The sequence below is a fragment of the Lolium perenne genome, chromosome 2 (assembly GCF_019359855.2).
Source record: "Lolium perenne isolate Kyuss_39 chromosome 2, Kyuss_2.0, whole genome shotgun sequence".
NCBI classification, from domain to species: domain Eukaryota; kingdom Viridiplantae; phylum Streptophyta; class Magnoliopsida; order Poales; family Poaceae; genus Lolium; species Lolium perenne.
Genome location: NC_067245.2, coordinates 129,344,892 through 129,352,709, shown reverse-complemented (window position 1 = coordinate 129,352,709; position 7,818 = coordinate 129,344,892). Strand labels below are relative to the sequence as shown.

At 46.4% G+C, this 7,818-nt stretch overlaps 1 long non-coding RNA gene across 1 annotated transcript; it reads left to right on the top strand.

Annotated features, from left to right (window-relative positions):
• Positions 1-233: 233 nt before the first annotated feature.
• LOC127333468 (uncharacterized) lies at positions 234-3,406 on the top strand. The gene is made up of 5 exons (XR_011751957.1): positions 234-737; positions 826-1,062; positions 1,152-1,264; positions 1,759-1,843; positions 3,170-3,406. It is a non-coding gene; the product is annotated as an uncharacterized lncRNA (long non-coding RNA).
• Positions 3,407-7,818: the final 4,412 nt, after the last annotated feature.

Genomic DNA, 7,818 nt, shown 5'->3' with positions numbered 1-7,818 from the left:
TATGGTTTTATAATAAACCTTCCCTTTTCTATTCTTTTAACAAAACCCTAAAATAAAAGTATTTATATTTTATTATAAACTTTTGGCTCTTATTTTATCTTATATCCAACCTGTATTCAAATATCAAACTCTGTTGGTTCAAATCTGTTTACTAAAACATGTTTCTAAAATAAAATAAGGGAGAAAAGATTTTAAAAGAAAAACAAACCCTCCTCTTCCTTGGGCCTCTCTCTCTCCGGCCCATCTTTCCCTCTCTCTCCCGCAGCCACCTCCTCCGTTCGTACCCCTTCGTGGCCTTCTCCTTTTTCCCCACGTAAAGAAAACCAGAGGGAGAGCACGAGAGGAGCGTGCTCGCCTCTCCATCGCTGTCTCCAGCCTTCCCCGTGTGGTCCTCCCCCTGCTTTATCTCTGGAGCCAGCCAACCACTCCATCGCTCCTCCTTATCTTCTCCTCCCCTTTTTTCTTCTTCCTCTCCAAGCCATGAACGAGAAGGAGAAACCCCCACAGCACCGCGCCTCCTCGCCGTCAATCCGTCGTCTCCGACCGCCCCCAACCTCGCCACCACCACCAATAGACGCGTCTCATCGTCCTCTACCTCCCTCTGCAAGGAATCGAGCCCGGGCGCCCTGTGCTGACGACATGGTCGCCGATTCCCCGCCACGTTGCCCGCACTCCGGCGACGATTCCGGCCACCGTGGGCCTCCTCCGACCATTCTGAGAACACCGGCATGCTCCTGGTACTGCAGCGCATCTCTCTAACCACACGCTTGTCTCAGTCCCCCTCTGTTTCGTCTTCCCGACGGTGACCGTCATTTTTCCCCGCAGAGCTTCATCTCCGGCGAGCTGTGGTGGTTCCCCGACGCCAAGGCGGCACCTTCTGGACTCCCCTTGGTCTTCCGCTTCGAGCGCACTGACTCTCACATCCCAACGCATGTTCCATCGCCAGATCGAGGCTCGACTCCGTCAAGTCTGTACGCCATGGTTGCATCTTCAAAGTCCGGTAGTGCTACTTCATGTTGCCGCGCACCTGCTACTGTTCATCGATACACACGTAGCCCAGTGGTTGGTTCCTGTGGCCTTATCCTGGAGATCCTGTGTTCAATTCCTTATGGAGGCGAGTTTAATCCCCAACCTTTTTTTCTGCTCCCCAGATCCACACATGGGCCTCGGCCAGATCCGTCAGGCAGTCCAGCCCACGCGCGTCGGCCTTCCTTCGGCTGGTCAGGTAGCAAGCCACCCCCAGATCCGACCCAGAACGGCGCAGGTTCAGCCCAATTCGTCCCCTGCATGTTTTTCTATTTCTGAAAATTGCAGGAAATACTCATATCTTGTTAAAATCATATCTCCTAAACTATAACTCGAAATAAAAAGTGTTTTATATGAAAATTGATCAGAAAAATACAAGGATCATTAATATGCCATCTATATGCCTGTTTGCATCTCGCATCATGTCGCGCGTTGATAGTTATGCATGTTCACCTCACATATATGCGGAGTATTTTGGAGACCGACTAAGGTCTTCCCCGCTCCGTTTAACTTCGAAGTAGCGCACCCCTGCCATGTCGTGCCATGCTAATCAACACTTAAATTTGTCGGTAGAAAATGCAACTCCAACCTAATTTGTTTGTTCGGGGTTCCGATCCCGCTTAATATGGATAAGTTGCATTGCACCATCTTTGCCATGTCATGCATATCATCCTGATCATGCTGGATCTTCTTTATCCGTAGTAGTAAGACTTGCACCCGTTGTTTGTCCAGCATTTGTTTCTTCCCGGATAGGATCGCGAAGTGGTGTGGTGAGATACGACGAGTTCTCCGGATGTTCCTCGGCAAGCTTTAACAGGCAAGCATTTTCCCCTATACTTCTGCCCCTGCAGAAGTCGCTCACCTATTTTATTTTGCCTTCTCCCTTATGCTATCCTTGAGTTGCATTCTTGTCACGTGTCCCTTCCACTTGTTACCTCAAGCAGCCTATATTGCCTCCACAAACCTCCTACAGCTATTGTTTGGTTATCGGGTCTGCCTTGCGAGTCGTAGTGCATGCTAGTGTTGTTTATATCTCGTTACCGTTATCATTATCTTATTGGGTTATCAGTTTTGGGAATCATGACACATGGTTTATGGATATATCTGTTGAGGGTATCATGGTTACTTGTTAATAATTGTTTAGCGGAGACATCGGTGGGTCAGTTGCTCGTTTTATGACGGCTCACTTGTGTTTCCATGAAGCTTAGGACCCCGAGTTCTTGTTATCTGTTCCGAGACTGAGCGCTCTAACCACACGTGGGTATGTTTCTGGGTCTCCCCTCAACCACTGCTGGAATCTACAGCTTTGTCCAGTGGCCACAACTAGTTTCGTAATGTTTTACCATTTGTTGTTGCGTGCATGCCAGCCTGTTACTTATTTACTTTGGGAAGCCCCTGGGTTCCTTGTATCCCTTGTTTCTGGTATGCACGTATAGGTCGTGGAGCCTCTGCGAAGTGGTTTATCGCCCCAGTGTGTGTTTAAACCACCTAGCACGTTGACACACATAGCTAAGTCCGCTTCGGAGATACGGCCGGACTTTGATACGGGTTCAACTTAGTTAGGTGGCTTCCTGGACATTGTTGTCGTGAAGGAGAGTGCGAGTCGTGATATCCACCTATCGCAAGTGGTTTGATCGTGCGTGTGGGCACATTTGGGCACCCCTGCAGGGTAAAATCTTATCGATAAGCCGCGTCCGCGGTTATGGACGACTTGGAGCTGTATGACTCGACCATAGACAACTTACACCTGTTGTTTCAATACTAATAACTTGCGTAGTAAGTTAGTACAACTTCAATAATAAATGGTTAAAACTTGTCAACCGTGTGAGTGCCTTTGTAAGTACTTCCTTGCGAGGGGGGAACGCATCGGCTGTGTTATGTTTGCAGAGTATAGAACTGTTAGTTACGCTCTCTCACCTTCTCTGTTTAGACGAATGTTGTAGAGTGTCTCTATAGGTTTTTAGTGCTTGCGCGCTGCCGCTTAACCCCACCATATTGCCTATGACGTTCCTCTTGCGTCCTCTAAGTCCCCCGCGTGCCTCAAGTACAAAGGACGACTGGTTGACGAATGCTTATACGTCTTGAAGTCTTGTTAAGTACGAACCCGTACTTATTGCTGCTTCTATGGGATATAACCGGGCAGGTATGAAGATCGGTACGATGAAGACGACGTTAGCAAGGTTACCCTTCCGGCTTGGCCTGGGCAGGGTTATGGACGCCACTGGTTATCTTCAGGACTCTTAGTCCGAATTTGTATCTTGTCCGTACTCGGATGTATTTGATCTTCTGTATGATTTGGATCTTTGTATGTATCTATTTGTATCTTGACTCGTTGGAGTCGTTGTTGTAATATATCTGTATCTTGTGGGTTCTATTGTAATCCTGTTGTAATGTTACCTCTCGTGATTGATTCCACCCGTGTCGCGTGCATGCTTCGGCGTGTACGAGGCGCTTGGTGGTGCGTCTCCTAAAATCGATATCGTGCGGATTTCGGCGAATTCGCTGGGATCCTCATGGTACCGGTTCTAGGGCGTCACATCCTATTTGTTTTATTCCTAGCTATTATAGTAACATCCTGCTATTATTTAGTTCATGGCCAATTTTAATTAATTGCACATGTTGGTTCGCATTCCCTGCTCTATAGCTTTTGGCATCGTAACTTCTATGTTTGGTTTACATTCCCTGTTGTGTAGATCTAGCCATCATAACTTTATCTTGCTCAGTCGTTGTTACAAAAATTAGGGCCTGCTACTATGTTGTTTGTGCCAATTTTTTACTCCATGAACATGTTGGCTTGCATTCCCTGTACTACAGGTGATGCCATTATTTTGTATCTAGTTCATTGTAAGCTAACAAAGTAAGGACTTAGTTTGGCATGCTATCACTCTGCTATCTAGCCTGTAGTACAAATAAACTTGTCATACTACTAGATAATAATTTTGTGTGCCATCTTGTTCTTCAAAAGCTGCATTATTGACTTGTTTCTCTGACTTGCCATGACGCTCACATATGGAATGCTGAGCATATTGGTTTGCATTCCCTCTTATACAAGTTCACAGGTGATCCCACTATATTCTGTATCTGGTCCATCCTAAGCTCCAGCATTAACTATCCTCTATGTGTTGCTCATTACAAGTTTATATCCCGAAACATCTTGATTTGCATCCCCTTCACTCTAAGTTTAGGAGTATTATTTAGTTCACGGCCAATTTGAAGTAATTGCACTTGGCACATGTTGGTTCACATTTTAGCTTTTGCCATTGTAACTTCTATTTTTGGTTTACATTCCCTGCTCTCTAGATATAGCCATCATAACTTCATCTTGCTCAGTCGTTGTTACAAAATTTATAGCCTGCTACTATGTTGTTCATGCCAATTTTGTACTCCCTGAACATGTTGGTTTGCATGGGACTCGACTGTAGTAAGTCTGCTGTTTCATTTTAACGTGCTCTGTTATATTGGCTGTTGGTATGCGGCATACACTCTTTGTTTGCTTATTGTGCGCATTACAATGATCTTCTTATAACGACGAAATGATGAGTTCCAAATTCTTTGGCAAACAATATTGTAGTGTCTTTGCCTTTCCATTGTTGATGTCTTAACTTGTAATGTCTTTGTTTCAGATATAGGTGGTGCATGGACAACTTAAAAGATTGTCGAATGGCTTCATTGTATTGCTAGGTTTAATTACCATTTAATTTCTCTGGGTTCTGTAATATTTTTTCAAAGCCTTGCAGCTGATGTAATATTTAGTTAGTTTTTATAGTTCTTCCGCGCATTTTTTGTATGGTGCTTGTGGTAAGTGAGGCTATCCAACAGAAATCATGAGCTGCGTAAATATTCTCAGTATCTAAATCACAAATTCCCATCCCTTAAACGGCCCAATTAATCGTAATCACATATGTGCCGGCCCGCAAAATCCTAAAGCGCCTATTATGCCAACATATAAGCAGCAGCTAAACGGGCTGGCCCACTTACTTATTGGGCCGGCCCACTTGCTTTAAGGTGGACCCCACCCACTACTGGGCCGGCCCTGTAAAAGAAAAGTGGGCCCGCAAGATTATTGGGCCGGCCCGCTAGCTCGTTGGGCAAGCCCACCTGATTTACCGTGGACCCCACAAGCTAATTGGGCCGGCCCACTAACTTGTGGGGCCAGCCCAATTGCTTTTGTGGTGGACCCCACGTACTAAATGGGCCGGCCCTTTAACAGGAAAATGGGACCCACCTGTGTTTTTGGCCCGGCCCACTATCTTGTTGGGCCGGCCCACTTTCTATATGGTGGACCCCACATACTAAATGGGCCGGCCCTTTAACAAGAAAGTGGGACCCACCTGTGTTTTTGGCCCGGCCCACTATCTTGTTGGGCCGGCCCACTTGCTATATGGTGGACCCCACATACTAAATGGGCTGGCCTTTTAACAGAAAGTGGGACCCACCTGTGTTTTTGGCCCGGCCCACTAACTTGTTGGGCCAGCCCACTTGCTATATGGTGGACCCCGCATACTAAATGGGCCGGCCCTTTAACAGAAAAGAGGGACCCACCCGTGTTTTGGCCCGGCCCACTATCTTGTTGGGCCGGCCCACTTGCTATATGGTGGACCCCACATACTAAATGGGCCAGCCCTTTAACAGGAAAGTGGGACCCACCTGTGTTTCTGGCCCAGCCCACTGGCTTGTTGGGCCAGCCCAGTTAATCTATTGTGGACCCCACGTACTAAATGGGCTGGCCCGATAGCAGGATAGTGGGACCCACATGCTAATTGGGCCAGCCCAATAACTTCTTGGGCCGGCCCACTTGCTTTAAGGTGGACCCCACTTGTTAAATGGGCCGGCCGATAACAGGAAAGTGGGGTCCCGCATGTCTTGTGGGCCGGCCCTTTTGCCTATTGACCGGTCAAACGAGTGCATTCGGCCCGGCCCACATGCTTAGTGGGCTGGCCCATTAAAGTTTTGACCAGTAAACCTTAGAGGTTAGGCCCGGCCCATGTAACTAATGGACCAGCCCAGCTATATAGTTGACCGGTCAAACTAAGTCAGCTGGCCCGGCCCGCAAACTTAATGGGCCGGCCCGCTTAAGACGTGGCAGGCCTCGTGTGGGCCTACCATCTACCACGGGGTTTCACCCGGTTAACGCCGTTAATCGCGCTTAACGGCGTCGCAGTGTCAGTTTGCATGACGTCAGCAGTCAACGGGCTCCCGGAAACAGTTCTGCAACGGTCCGATTTTCCGTGGCGGAAGGGCGCCCAAGCGCGACAGACCGAAAAAAACGTCGTAGGACTTTGCCTGACGCAGTTTCGACAACAGAACCCATATCGTCGGGTTAGGCCCATAGGCGATGAAAAATGGCCCTTAGCGGACGATTTTGGGACGTTGTCTATCAGAACCTTTCTTGTAGTGCCGGGTGTTGACATGTTGTCACACTTATTCAGTAGTATTGTTGTTGCACTATTTGTCACTTATGTGGTTCAACTCACATAAGCCGTTTCAAATCCCTTTCATGCTTTTGTAAAGCATAAAGATTCTTCAATTATATCTTGGATAATCCATCTCTTCCTAATCATATGACTTAGCCATTCCAACACCTCAAGGCCATGTCTTGCAAGCCAAACCTCATGCCACACCTTAGTGCCATAGAGCGATTTCCGATTGTTGTCTTGTTTGATTTTGTTTTTGTTGAATGGTGTGTTTATGTTGTGCTATATTTGATATTATAGTTCGTACAGAGAGGCACGTATTTTGATTAAGAGAAGTGAACGCGCTTCAACTACCAAAAGGCAAGTGACATTCAATTCCTACCTATTTTATTATGCATTAGTGTTTTTTTTCAACTAGTAGGCATGGTAGGATTTTGTTTTCGAAAATTATGCTATGCTTATCAGTCCTAGTAGTGTGTAGCCGTCCATGAACCCCTGCTAGGATTCTTAGTATGCCTAGCAATAACAAAATGCCATTGCTGTTTTCGATTGATCTGCATTGTGAGTATTGAGAATTAAAAATTAACAACCCTAATGAATCACCTGGGTCGATTGGTTGTGTGGTGGGAGGCTGCTCAGGGCTTCGAACCTGGAGAAACCAGTGGCAGGTGGGTACCTGAGAGCACGTAGTTGAATAGTGGTTGCCCTAGACTGCACCTCTGGTTTTCACCAGGGGATCGTGCGGGGGTTTATTATCTTTAATGGTTTTAAGCCCGTGAGTTTCACTTGTGGATGGCCACCAAGGATTAAAGAGATTAATATGTCGTCCATGTTTTAGATAGATTCCAGTGCAGCATTATGGTATTATGGGCTCTGCCGGGATTAAGTAAGTTGTGAGGTCCAACTTGTCGTCTAGACAGTGGGTGGAGGCGACGGCCAAGGGAACGGGTCTAGCCAGTATGGTTGAAACCTTCTTCTGAAAGATCTTGTCTCATTCTTCTGAAGGGTGGGTCGTAAGGTGAAAGTGCATACCCTCTCGAGAGTTAAACCTAAGATCTTAGCCGTGTCCCCGGTTATGGACAATTTGAGCTTTTTGGGCAGGGAATGTACGGAAGAATGTCATCACCTTTTTTGAATAAGTTAAAATTTGAGTAGCAACTGTCGGATAGTACATGGGAGATGTAACCATGATACTTTTTATGACATCATTATGGGTTTTGTAAAATGTTTTGTTTTAAATAAAATGTAGGATAAAATTGGCTTTATGCAAATTTGCCTAAACTCCACTTGCCAAGTATCATGTAGATATTCATGCCCAAAACAGCCACCATGTAAGTGTCATTTGCCAGTACATCATTGTACTGACCTCCATTCGTGG